A 13,697-nucleotide genomic window follows, 5' to 3' on the forward strand; every position below is an offset into this window, starting at 1 on the left:
TGAGCTGCCGAGTAGGGGATAGATGTAGTTTGTATCTCACTTTGCTGTGGCTGTGGTATAGTTTGGCAGCTACAGCTCCAATTGCACTGCTACCCTGAGAATATCCATATCCCCCAGGTGCGATCCTTAAGAAAGAAAGAGAGAAAGAGATAGAAAGAAAGAAAGACAGAAAGAACTAACGACAGAAAGAAAGAAAGACAGAAAGAGATAAAGAAAGAAAGAAAGAAAGAAAGAAAGAAAGAAAGAAAGAAAGAAAGAAAGAAAGAAAGAAAGAAAGAGAGAAAGAGAGAAAGAAAGAAAGAAAGAAAGAAAGAAAGAAAGAAAGAAAGAAAGGAAGGAAGGAAAAGATAAAGAAGGAAGGAAGGAAAGAAAGAAATGTACAGTTAAAAATTACACAATATGAAAGTGATTTTGTCCTCTGTCAATGAAAACAGGTCTCCAAATGCAACCCACACATACCCCACAGAGGATCACGGTGTTGCTTGAACAAGAAAACAGACACTGTATTGGAGGGAACCACACAGCATCTACTTCCTGTGGTTAAGAGGATTCAGCACTAGAGGTGCTTTCATGCAGAGTCTGAAAGGTGGAGGCTGGAGGCTGTGGATCCCTCTTTTCCTCCAAGCTGTGTTGGATCCCATATGCAAACTATATGGCCAGTCCTAGTAGGGAAATGAGAATAGGAGAAGGAAAAGCAGACCCTCTTCCCACTTACAAATGCCCAGTAGGTCTCCTATTATGGCATCTGACACAGTTTGTGGGGAGAGGTCGTTAGGAACGGGGTTGGGTTCTGTCCCTCAAGAGGCCTCTTCATCCCAGAGGGCCACTCACCCATGGCATTCCAGATGCCACACTGGGCCCAGGTCACAGAGGACATCTGCATCATCAGGTAGACATTCACAAAGATGCTCAGCACTGGGAGCACGGGCAGAGCAGGGACCTGGGGGCAAAGTCAGTGACTCCCTGAACACAGCACCCATATTGAAGAGGGAGGCCCCTCCCCCACGTGGGCAAGGAGACCCCAGTCCTCCTCAGGCTGTGCACTCAGGGCCCACTGAGACTGGGGGTGGGTGGAGGACGCACTGGGTGGGACCAGGGAAGGTCCATGGGTTTGAGCAAGTCCCCCCCTTCCCTGGTCCAGCAAAGGAGGCTTCACCTCAAAGCATGCCGACTTCAGCCACTCAGCCTGGACAGCTGGGCACATAAGGTCACCTACCCTGAAGGGAAGAGGAGAAGGGTTCTGGGGCTGCCTCCAATTGATGGCGGTGATCCCCGCAATGAGCAGCAGCAGCAGCACAGCCCCTGCTGTGAACCCGGGGTCTCCAGAGAACACGCGGCTGGGCCACAGGGCCAGAAGCAGGCTCAGGATGGTCAGCAGGAAAACTGCATGGGTCAAGGGGGAGGACAACAGGCTCAACTCCAGAGGCCAAATGGGCCAAGACCTGGGGTCACCCCTCCCCCACACTGCCCACCCCAGGAAGGGCCATCACATCTGCAAGACTCCTCAGCTGCCAGCCCAGACACTCCATGCCCATCCTGTCCATCTCAGAAGGTGACCAAAGTGAAGTCCCAGTGCTCACCCAGCAGGAAGGTGCCTCCATAGACTATCTGACCAGACTTCAGAGTGGGGGTGAGGTGTCTCGATATAGGGTTTGAGGTTCATGCTTCAGAAACAGTTGTGAAGGATTTAACTGAACTATTGGCTCCATCTCAATTTCCTCCTCTACTTTCTCCTTCTTGCTGAAGCTCTGGTCTGGCTGGTACCTGAATTAGAGGTATAAAGGTAACATGAACAGCTGCCCCTATGCATCCAGCATCAGACAGCCTAGTCCACTGCTTTCCTGACTCAAGCCCAGCAGGACATTTAGGAAGCAGCAGGAGGGGATCATACTGTCAACCTCCATGAGACCAAGACCCCAATCAAGGTGTAGTGGAGTCTCACCTGAGGACCAGGACAGAAAAAGTCACGAGGAAGTAAACAAACAGGGCCCCAACTGACAAGAGTTCCACAAGATGAAAGATCTCGAAAAGCACTGCCAGGATCCCTAGAACGAGGGTTGGGGGAGGGAGTGAGAAGCCACTGGATATATCCAAGCTAAAGAAATTGATCCAAGAAGAACTGGGTTGTGTTTATGGACCTGAAAGAATTGCAGAAACCAGGACGGCCACGAGGGGAGTGCCTCTTCGAGCATAGATTTGGCCAAGTCCCTGGAAAAGGAGCCCATCCTCTGCCATTTCACAAATCAACTGAGACATGGTCAACATGACAAGCAGGAGGCTGGAAAAGACAATAATGGGAACACGTGTGAGGATGCAGGGAAGCAGGACAGCTCCGGTTTCTGCTCCCTGGTCCCACATGGGGTGAGGTGCTTTCCCTCTTGTCCCTCGATCCCAAGAGAGAGGATGCCTGAGCATCTGACGGTACATGGAGAGAAAGCTTTGACACTGACCTGTAAAAAAGAGCACACAGGATGACAACAGCCACAAAGTATCCGGCAGGAGCCCACCCAACATGGTGGAAAGCCTGCGGCAAGGGGCTGTAAGGATGAATCTGGTAGTAGGGCACCATGAGGGTGAGAGCTGCTGAGACACCAGAATAGGCCAAAATGCAGCAGAAGATGACGATTACTAGGCTCCAAGGGATGGAACGCTGAGGGTTGGTGGTTTCTCTCCCTGCAGGATGGTGGGAGCATCAGGTCAGGAAAACACACTGTGAAACCATTCAATATTCTTCCCCCTCCCACCTCCAAAAGCAGCCTCATCAACTGCCAACCCCATTGCTCAAGGGCAGCCCAAATGACCATGTTACCTGTAGTGATAATGGCATTAAGACCAAAGTATGAGTAGAAAGGCATTGCTGCTCCTTGGAGAATCCCTTCAAAGCCAAAGGGCACAAACCCTCCAGAACCCAGAGGGCCCAGGCTGTGGTGAGAGAAGGGATGGGGAAGAGTGTGGGGGAGGCTGTTCAGACATCTCTTGGACTCCTCCGTTAATGCCCCAGGACCTGGGCTCCAGGACCCCATCATCTGGATCCATCAGCCCAGGTCTCTTGCGTTCCCTCGTATTCCCACATCTGCAGCCCCCTCTAAGCAGGACTAGGGGCAAAAGGACCCTCCTAACCTATACTGTCAGAGGATCCAGATGTGGCCAGTTTGTAGTCCTGTTCTGTGAGCTCCCAGTTGTGCCGGTCTCCTTTAATGAAGCCAGAGAGGATCATGAAGCTGAGCAACAAAACATTGAAGCCTATGGACACTTTGGCAACCAGTTCTGTCACCTGAACTCCCAGAATCAGTAGCCCTGTGGGAAAGATGGAAAGTGTGAAACCTCCAAAATTATTAAATCCGCAGAGACAGAAAGTGGATGGGCGGTGGTCAAGGGCTTAGGGTTGGGGACCTGAGGTGGGGTGGGGGATGGACAGTGATGCACAATGGGTACAGGGCTGCCTTTGGGGGAGATGAAAATGTCTGGAAGTAGAGGGAGATGTCGGTTGTGCAACACTGTGACTGTCCTAAGTGCCACAGACTTGTACACTCCAAGAGGGTTCATTTCTTATCATGGCAATCATCTCACAATACATACATCTATCGAATAATCATGCTGTATAACATACTAAGACAATGTGGTATGTGAATGATATCTCAATGAAGCTGAGACAAATAGTACATTAGTTCTTCCTCTGAGAATCTCCTTTTCTTTCAAAGAATATCCTTGTTCTCAATATAGCGGAGGAAACTTGTCATTTTATCAGTGATTCTGAGCTGGGGAGATTTTGTCCCCTGAGGAAGATGTGCCCATATCTGGAGACATTCTGACTGTCACAGTTGGGAGCAAACTCTAGGGACGCTAGTCAACATCCAACAATGATTTCAAAGGAGTTCCCATTATGGTCAGCAGGTGAAGTACCCAGCCTTGCCTCTGGAGGATGCAGGTTGGATCCCTGGCCTCATTCAGCGGGTTCAGGATCCAGTGTTGCCATGAGCTGTGGTGTAGGTCATACATGTGCCTTGGATTCAAATCCTAGCCTCAGGAACTTCCATATGTCCCCCATGCAGCTGTGTTAAAAAAAAAAGAAAGAAAGAAAGAAAGAAAGAAAGAAAGAAAGAAAGAAAGAAAGAAAGAAAGAAAGAAAGAAAGAAAGAAAGAAAGAAAGAAAGAAAGAAAGAAAGAGAGAGAAAAGAAAAATGCAATTTGGGGAGCACAGGACAGCCCCCACCCATGGGCAAACGTCAGTGCTGCAAAGGTCTAAAAGAAAGGTCTAAGCTTTTGCCTTCCTGTCCCGTTTCTCTCCAGTCCTAATCCCCCAACCATCCTGGGACACAAGCCCTTCCCACCCCAGCTCCCCCATTCACAGTCCATGCTTCCCAGCTTAGCTCTGACCCCTTCTGACCAGCCATCAGCAGCACCAGCACCACTGCAACAGTCTGGGTATGAGGCCAAGAACAGGGCATATGCTCAGAGAAAGTTCCCTCTAACATCTGTGAGATGTGGTTCCCGATCAGGCTGTCAAAGGTGTAGCTCCAGGCCCTGGTCAAGTAGGCAGTGGCTGCAGTGGCAGAGGGAAGATTCGTGAAGAGACAGTAACTGAACCCCTACGAACACCCTGGAGTGGATTTGGTGGGGGGTGGGGGGGACCAGACAACATACCCCGTCTCAAAGTTTCTCTTCATGGGCTCAGGGGAGCTGAACCAGGTGACTAAATGTAATATGTTAGGAGGAAATGGAGGTTATGCAAGGAAAGAAAACAGGGGGACTCCCTGTTGTGGCTCAGTGGTTAGCAAAACCAACTAGGAACCTTGAGCTTGCGGGTTGGATCCCTGGCCTCACTCAGTGGGTTAAGGATCCAGGGTTGCCATGAGCTGCGGTATAGATTGCAGACTCAGCTTGGATCCCGCTTTCCTGGTGGCTACAGCTCTGATTTGACCCTTAGTCTCGGAACCTCCATGTGCCGTGGGTCCGGCCCAGGAAAAGGGGAAAAAAAAAAGTAAAGAAATGAAAAAAAGCACAGGAAAGTAGGACCAGCAGGGCTGGGAGATGAGGGCTGAAATCTCCCCTCGACTGGTACAGGGAAATCCCAGGAAGACAACAGCTGAGCAAAGCCTTTCAAATGCTGAGAGGTGAGCCTGTGGGACGTGCCTCCCTCTCACCCACTCCCTACACCTCCCCCCCACTTCTAGGTTTTGGGTCCAGTCATTATAGGACAACAGGATAGAGCCAAGGAGAATGCAGGTGGGAGGGATTCTGCCACAACCACCTGACTCCCTCTACAAGGTCAATGACAAAGGGCTGATGAATGAGGGAAGACCCCAGTTCTCTCTCCCAGGTCCCTGGTCTTAGGCCCACAGCATGCCCCGCTCCCGGCATCTCACCAACGCCTAAATGCAGTATGAGGGTCCAGCCAGCGATGAAGGCATACAGTTGTCCCATTGTCACATAGCTGTAGAGATACTCAGAACCAGAGCAGGGCACCCGGGCCCCCAACTCAGCAAAGCAGAATCCAGACAACACGGCAAATAAGGCAAAGACCAAGAAGGAGATGATGATCGCAGGTCCAGCTACATACACGCCTGCTACGCCAGCCAGGATGTACACACCAACACTCAGGGTTCTGTTCACACCAAAGACCACTAGGTCAAAGCTGTTGAGATGAGGTGTGGGAATCTCAGACTCGTCCCTGGGCTCCAGTGGCCGCCTTCGGAGCAGTTTCTCACCAAATTGGTGAACATGCTGACCCAGCATCCCAGACATAGTTGAGGAGGTACCAATCTGCAGAGAAAATAAGACCCAAAGTCACCAAGAATGTCCATCCACACTTGACCCTGGGAGTTTGACTCCATGGGGAAACGGGGTTATGGGATCAGCAGATAAAGGGGTACACGGGACACGTCCTCCATCTCTGAGCTTTGGTTTCTTCAATTCTAAGGAAGACTTTCCACATGGTTCAAAGTTACTGGAAGGGCTGCTTGCAGAGAAGGGAGGGGAGAGAATTATGTCTCCCCCAAAATGCACCACTTCACATGTGCACTGTTTGGAGCTGAAGGCAATGAAGACCCAGCAGACTCAGGAACAGCTCTTGCCTCTCCCTTAACTGCTCAATAACTTAGACAGACGGCCCATGCCAGGAAGAGAGCTGTTTCTGGAGATAACCTTTTATCTCAGAAAGACGTCTCTAACTAATTGGGCAAACATCTGCTTTCCAAGCATTTCTCCTCCCAGCTTCCTGGGGGCTGTCTCCCTCCCCTGGGAAACCCTAGATCCCCACCCACTTCTCCTTAAGCTCAGGGTGTGAGCATTTAAGCCTCAGGTGCCTGACTGTCTTTGAGCCTCTGAGTTTCTATGGGCCTCCTGTACCTAACAAACTAAATTTGTTCATCTGCTATGTAAATGTCATGACCAGACCAGCCAAAGAATCTAGAAAGCCAAGATTCCTGCCCCTTCAGGAGCAAAAGTTTCTAAAACAGTGCCTGGCACACACAGCAGCTGCTTAATTGGTCTACGCTGAGTGGCTAAGAATGATGATTTTAGAACTGAAGTCAACCAGATCTGCTGGTTCCAATTCAGCTCTGCTGTGCATCAGCTTGTCTGATTGTGTACAAACTATGTGCCATCTTCGTCCTCCTTTCCACCATAAAACAAGGGAAATGGTTGCCATCCTTATTCCTTCCCTTCCTTGTTATGTGCAAAGTGACTCTTTAAGGGGCTAGGTGATCAGAGCACGTAAGACTCCACAGGTTTCTACACCAAGGTTCCTGAAAACGGACCGCTTTCTGTGTCACTGCTTGCAGAGTGACATGGAGTTGGAACTGCGAGTTCAGGCAGAATGACATGGGACAGACTCCAGCCCAGCTCAGTCAAGGCATCAAACCACACTGGTCTGTCTCCCAACTGTCTGCAGGAAAGGGTCCCACCTTCACTCTCAATCAGAAGTGACAGGATTCTCTCTCCTGATCTTTGGGGCACACAATGTCTCCCCACTACCCAGCTCTGAGGGCCAGGCTGACCCAGTGAACACAGTCACCTTCAGGAAGCTCCCGCCCACGGAGCCTCCAAAGCCCAAGCTCAGCCCAGTGGTGAAGAGCAAGCTTTCCAAGAGCCAGGAAACTCTGATTCGCATCTTGGCTCCGCCCCCACACCTGTGCCTTTGAACACGTCATGTACTGCTCAGCACCCCTGTTTGCCTCTTTTTCAAATGCTTCTGACCAATCTCGTGCACTGTTAGGATGAGTGTAAAAGGAGCAGCTTCTGTGGAGAAAAGACGGGGGTTCCTCCAAAAACTAAAAATGCTTTCCCATATAATCCAACACTCCTCCTCTGGGGATACCCTCCAATAACAGAGAAGATGGTCTCAGAGAGCTGTGGACACCCCTCTTCACAGAAGCATTAGTCACAAATGCTGAAACACGGAAGCAACTCAGATGTCCATCCATAAAGGAAAGGAGAAAGACAGTGGGATATCCACTGAGATCAGGAACAAGACAAGGATGTCCACTCTCGCCACTACTCTTCAACATAGTTCTGGAAGTCCTAGCCACAGCAATCAGAGAAGTAAAAGAAATAAAAGGAATCCAAATTGGAGTAAAAGGCATCCAAATTCGAAAGAGATCCAAAGAACTATCACTATTTGCAGATGACATGATACTATACCTAGAGAATCCCAAAGACTCTACCAGAAAACTGTGAGAGCTCATCCATGAATCTGGCAAAGTCACAGCATACAAAATTAATCCACAGTAATTGACGGCATTTCTATACACTAACAATGAAAGAGCAGAAAAAGAAATTAGGGAAGCAATCCCATTTACCATCACATCCAAAAGAATAAAACACCTAGGAGACAAAAGACCTATACTCTGAAAACTATAAGCCACTGATGAAAGAAATCAAAGATGATGCAAATAGATGGAAAGACATACCATGCTCTTGGATTGGAAGAGTTAATATTAGCTAAATGACTATACTACCTAAGGCAGTCTACAGATTCAATTGCTATCAAAGTACCAAGGACATTTTTCACAGAACTCAAACACAATATTTTAAAGTTTCTTTGGAAGCACAAAAGACCCAGAAGAGCCAAAGACATCCTGAAAAAGAAAAATGGGGCTGGAGGAATCAGGCTCCTGGACTTCAGGCTATACTACAAAGCAACAATCATCAAATCCACATGGTACTGGCACAAAGACAGACATAGAGATCAGTGCAGCAGGATAGAAAGCCCAGAATTCAACCCACGCACCTACAGCCAACTCATCTAGGACAAAGGAGGCAAGGATATACAATGGAGAAAGGAAAGCTTGTTCAATAAGTGCTGCTGGGAAAACTGGACAACCATGTGGAAAAGAATGAGATTAGAACACTCCCTAACACCATCCACAAACATAAACTCCAAATGGATTAAAGACCTAGATATAGGACCAGACACTATAAAACTCTTAGAGGAAAACATAGGCCAAACATTCTCCCACATAAATGACAGCAACATCTTCTCAGATCCACCTCTTATTAGAGTATCGACAATAAAAACAAAAATAAACAAATGGGACCTAATCAAACTTCAAAGTTTCTACACAGCAAAGGAAACCCTAAACGACATGAAAAGACAACCCACAGAATGGGAGAATATGTCTGCAAATGAATCAACTGACAAGGGATTCATCTCCAAAATTTATAAACATCTTCTGCAGCTCCATACCAAAACAACAAACAACCCCATCAAAAAATGGGCAGAAGAGCTAAACAGACAGTTCTCCAAAGAAGACATACAGATGGCCACAAAACACATGAGAAGATGTTCAACATCACTCATTATTAGAGAAATGCAAATCAAAACCACGATGAGGTACCACCTTACACCAGCCAGAATGGCCATCATCCAAAAGTCGACAAACAATAAGGGCTGGAGAGGGTGTGGAGAGAAAGGAACCCTAGTACACTGGTGGTGGCATTGAAAATGGGTGCAACCACTGTGGAAAGCGGTATGGAGATTCCTCAGAAAACTAAACAGAGAACGACCATTTGATCCAGCAATCCCACTCCTGGGCATCTGTCCAGAGAAAACCAGGACTCGCAAAGACACATGTACTCTGATGTTCACTGCAGCACTATTTGCAACAGCCAAGACATGGAAACAACCTAAGTGTCCATTGACAGAGGAGTGGATCAAGAAGATGTGGTACATATACACAATGGAATATTATTCAGCCATTAAAAGGAATGAAATACCAGCATTTTTTGCAACATGGATGGACCTAGAAACTATCATGCTAAATGAAGTCAGCCATACAATGAGACACCAACATCCAATGCTTTCACTGACAGGTGGAATCTGAAAAAAGGACAAACTGAACTTCCTTGCAGAACAGATGCTGACTCACAGACATTGAAAAACATATGGTCCCCAGAGGAGACAGTTTGGGGGGTGGGGGGATGTGCTTGGGTTGTGGGATGGAAATCCTCTGAAATTGGATTGTGATGAACATTATAGAACTACAGATGTGATAAATTCATTTGAGTAATAAAAAAATTTTTTAAAAAGACAGTGGGATAGTAGTCAGCCTTCAAAACACAGCATTTCTTGTTTTCTTTTTTTCTTTTCTTTTACTTTTTGGGGCTGCACCCTCAGCAATGGAGGTTGCCAGGCTCGGGATGGAATCAGAGCTGCAGCCACAAGCCTACACCACAGCCACAGCAACAGGGATCCAAGCCACGTGCGTGACCTACACCAAAGCTCATGGCAACACCTGATCCTTAACCCACCAAGCAAAGCCAGGGACTGAACCCGAATCCTCATGGATCCTACTCAGGTTCGTTAACCACTGGGCCATGAAGGGAACACAAAGACAGCAATATCTGACCTGTGCTACCACCTGGAGGAAGCTTGAGGACATTGTGCCAAGTGACAGGAGCCTGGCACCAAAAGACAAATACTGCGAGTTTCCACCTCCATGAAGCACCCAAAGGAGTCAGATCCTTAGAGACGCAAAGTCAAACGGAGCTGGGGTGAGGGGACAATGAGAAGCCCTTGTCCAATGCGGACACAGTTTCAGGTTTACAGCATGAAAAGCGTCTGGAGACTGGATGCTCAGCAAATATGTAAACGTACATCAACTTAGTGACCTGCACACTTTAAACTGCTTAGCATGGGTGCCGGCCTCAGCAGAACCTCTGCTAAAACTGGAATCTTGCAAAGAAGATTAGCATGGCCCCTGCGCCAGGATGACACACAAAGTCATGAAGCATTCCATGGTCTTTACCTGAACCCCTTTGCTGTAAAGCAGAAATGATCAAAACACTGAAAATCAGCCATCATCGGGGATTCCCGTTGAGGTGCAGGGGAAACCAATCTGACTAATATCCATGAGGATGTGGGCTCCATCCCTGGCCTCGGCCTCGCTCAGTGGGTTAGGGATCTGGCATTGCTGTGAGCTTGGATCCCACGCTGCTGTGGCTGTTGTGTAGGCTGGCAGCTGTAGCTCTGATTTGACCCCTAGTGGGGGAGCTTCTATATGCAGCGGATGTGGCACTAAAAAGCAAAAGAAAAAATGAAAGAAAGAAAAGAAGGAAGGAAATCAACTATACTTCCATAAAACTTGAAAAATTTTTAAATACTTAAATAGATTTTGTTGTGTATTTTATCACCAATTTTAAAATTGCCGCTGCCAATGATAAACAATAGAGCCAGCTTCACAGAGTTCCTGGCTGTAACAAACCCCAAGGGGATTTAACATAAATCTCCACACAGTCATCCTTCACGGATACCAAATCCAGGATGCTGCCAAGTCCCTCACGTCATCCTTGTACCTGCAGACACAGTGCGCCAGGTAGTAGACAGGAGCCTGAAGTCAGTGGTCCCCAGGTCATACACCTTACATAAGGGCAATTTTTCCTGTTGTCAGAACACAAACCTAAACACTAGTCTTAGAGCCTCTGGACACGGATGTAATCTCCCCACCCCCACCTCTTCCCACACAAACCCTTACACCTGCTAGCTCCTGCTTTCCTGTGCAAAATGGGTCTTTCCACCCTTAGGCTGAGCCAGGCTGACCCAGCTGCACCCTGGGATGGCAGACGTCTCTTTAGGAAGAGCTAAGGAGTTCCACTGTGGCTAGGCGGCAACGCACCCAACTGGTATCCAGGAGGATGGGGGTTCGATCCCTGGCCTTGCTCAGTGGGTTTAGGATCCGGCGGTGCTGTGGCTATGGCAAAAGGCTGGTAGTTGCAGTTCAGATTCCACCCCTAGCCTGGGAACGTCCCTATGCTGCAGGTGCGGCCACAAAGAGACAACAACAACAACAAATATCCAAGAGAAGCTGAACCCAGCACCCAGTCTCCTCCAGAAGAAGGGGATGCCAAGACTCACCGGATTCTTGGAGCAGAGCCTGGAGCACTGGATTACACAAGGAGCCTGAGGTTAAGCTGTGTGGGGCTGGAGCTGACACATCTCCAAAAACGAAAGCAGGAAATTACTGAGCACAAAAGGCTAGACTCAATTAACCTTGGGTTGTTGGCATGGGGCTGGGAGTGGGGCTGGGGGTGGGGCTGGGTGAGCAGGATCACCGGTAGTGTTGCACTGTGGTTACCCTCAGTGCAAGGTTTTTGGGGGTTTGTTTTGTTGTTTCTTTATTTGTTTTTCCTTTTAGGCACCTGCAACATATGAAAGTTCTGAGGCTAGGGGGCCGATCGGAGCCAATGCCAGGAAGAGAGCTGTTATCAGAGATAACTTGTTATCTTGGAAAGACTTCATGAGTGGCAAAGCTTTGCTCCTCCCATCCTCCTGGGCACTGTCTCCCTCCCCTTTGAACCCCCAGAACCCCACCCCTTCTCCTTGGCTCTGGGTAGCATATAAACCCCAGGTGCCCGACTGCCTTTGAGCCTCAGAGTTTTTATGGGCCTCCTCTAGATACCAGACTACATTCGTCCATCTCTTAGGGAAATGTAATTATTACAGCAGGCAAAGGAAAGTTTTCTGTCCCTTCAGAAGCAAAAGCAAGAGTTCCTGTTGTGGCACAATGGAAAGGAATCTGACTGGGAACCATGAGGTTGTGGGTTCCACCCCTGGCCTCGCTCAGTGGATTCAGGATCTGGCATTGCCATGAGCTGTGGTGTAGGCCATGGACACGGCTCGGATCTGGCTTTGCTGTGGCTCTGGCATAGGCTGGCAGCTACAGCTCTGATTAGACCCCTAGCCTAGAAATCTCCATAGGCCGCAGGTTCCGCCCTAAAACGTCAAAAGGCAAAAAAAAGGAAAGAAAGAAAGAAAAAAAGCGAGAGCAAAAGCTTCAGAAGAAACAGAGAAAAAAGTCTTCTGTCCCTTCAGAAACAAAAGCTGCTTCTTTTTTTTGTGTTCTTTAGGGCCATACCCAGGGCATATAGAAGTTCCCAGGCTAAGGTTCCAATCAGGGCTGTGGCTGCCTGCCTACACCACAGCCACAGCAACAGCCGATCAGAGCTGATACTGCAGCCTACACCAAAGCTCATGGCAATGCCAGATTTTTAACCCTCATCTCAAGGCCAGGGATCCAACCCACATCCTCACAGACACTGGCTGGGATCTTAACCTGATGAGGCACAGTGGGAACTCTGTAAAAGCTTCTGATACAGTGCCTGGCACACACAGCAGCTGCTTAATTGGTATACGGTGCTGATTTGAGAATTGTTGATTCTATTATTTTTATTTTTCTTTCTCCGTTGTCTTTTTAGGGCCACACCCACGGCATAGGGAGGGTCCCAGGCTAGGGGTAGAATCCCAGCTACAGCTGCCGGCCTACACCACAGCCACAGCAACGCCGGATCCTTAATCCAACAAGTGAGGCCAGGGATCAAACCTGCGTCCTCATGGATGCTAGTCAGGTTCATTTCCACTGAGCCACAAGGGGAGCTCCCCTAGAATTGATGATTCTAGAATTGGGATCAACCAGCTCTGCGAGTTCAAATCTAGCTCTGCTATGCATTAGCTTGTCTGGTTTGTCCTTCTATTTTCTAGTTTTAAAACAGGAAATTTTCATCATTATTCCATTCCCTCCATGTTATGTGTGAAGTGACTTCTAAGGGGCTGGGTGATCAGAGAACGTAAGACTCCACATCTTTCTACACCAAGGATCCTGAAAACAGACTGCTTTCTGCGTCACTGCTTGCAGAGTGACATGGAGTTGGAACTGCGAGTTCAGGCAGAATGACATGGGACAGACTCCAGCCCAGCTCAGTCAAGGCATCAAACCACACTGCCTGCAGGAAAGGGACCAACCCTTCATTCTTCATCTTCAGGAAGCCTCTGCCCATGACACCCCAAAGTCCATGATTAGCACTTTGGATAAGAGCAAACATTCAAAGGCCCAGGGAACTCTGGTTAAAATCTTGGTTTAGGTGTTCCTGTTGTGGCTCAGTGGTTAACGAATCCAACTAGGAACCATGAGGTTGCAGGTTTGATCCCTGGCCTTGCTCAGTGGGTTAAAAGATCCGGCGTTGCCGTGAGCTGTGATATAGGTTGCAGACGCAGCTCGGATCCTGCGTTGCTGTGGCTCTGGTGTAGGCCGGCGGCTACAGGTCCGATTGGACCCCTAGCCTAGGAACCTCCATATGCCACTGGAGTGGCCCAAGAAATGGCAAAAAGACAAAAAAAATCTTGGTTCAGAGCTTCCATGCTCACTGGAAACGAATCTGAATAGCATCCGTGAGGATGCAGGTTCAATCCTCAGAATCACTTG

At 48.4% G+C, this 13,697-nt stretch overlaps 1 non-coding gene and 1 pseudogene across 2 annotated transcripts; one reads left to right on the top strand and one right to left on the bottom strand.

Annotated features, from left to right (window-relative positions):
• Positions 1-478: 478 nt before the first annotated feature.
• On the bottom strand, positions 479-11,444 carry LOC146402459 (cationic amino acid transporter 3-like; annotated as a pseudogene). Its single transcript, XR_014806651.1, has 12 exons — positions 11,354-11,444; positions 5,367-5,763; positions 4,413-4,543; positions 3,125-3,324; positions 2,810-2,927; positions 2,451-2,673; positions 2,139-2,278; positions 1,943-2,045; positions 1,581-1,764; positions 1,217-1,383; positions 832-940; positions 479-662 (listed from the first exon to the last, which is right to left on the bottom strand). The product of XR_014806651.1 is annotated as a cationic amino acid transporter 3-like (transcript).
• LOC146402460 (U6 spliceosomal RNA) lies at positions 10,138-10,244 on the top strand. Its single transcript, XR_014808680.1, has one exon. It is a non-coding gene; the product is annotated as a U6 spliceosomal RNA (small nuclear RNA).
• Positions 11,445-13,697: the final 2,253 nt, after the last annotated feature.

This window comes from Sus scrofa, chromosome 6 (assembly GCF_054392235.1).
Source record: "Sus scrofa isolate SSC_HxYL_T2T_F1_AM1 chromosome 6, Sscrofa_HxYL_maternal_Yorkshire_Landrace_v2.0, whole genome shotgun sequence".
NCBI classification, from domain to species: domain Eukaryota; kingdom Metazoa; phylum Chordata; class Mammalia; order Artiodactyla; family Suidae; genus Sus; species Sus scrofa.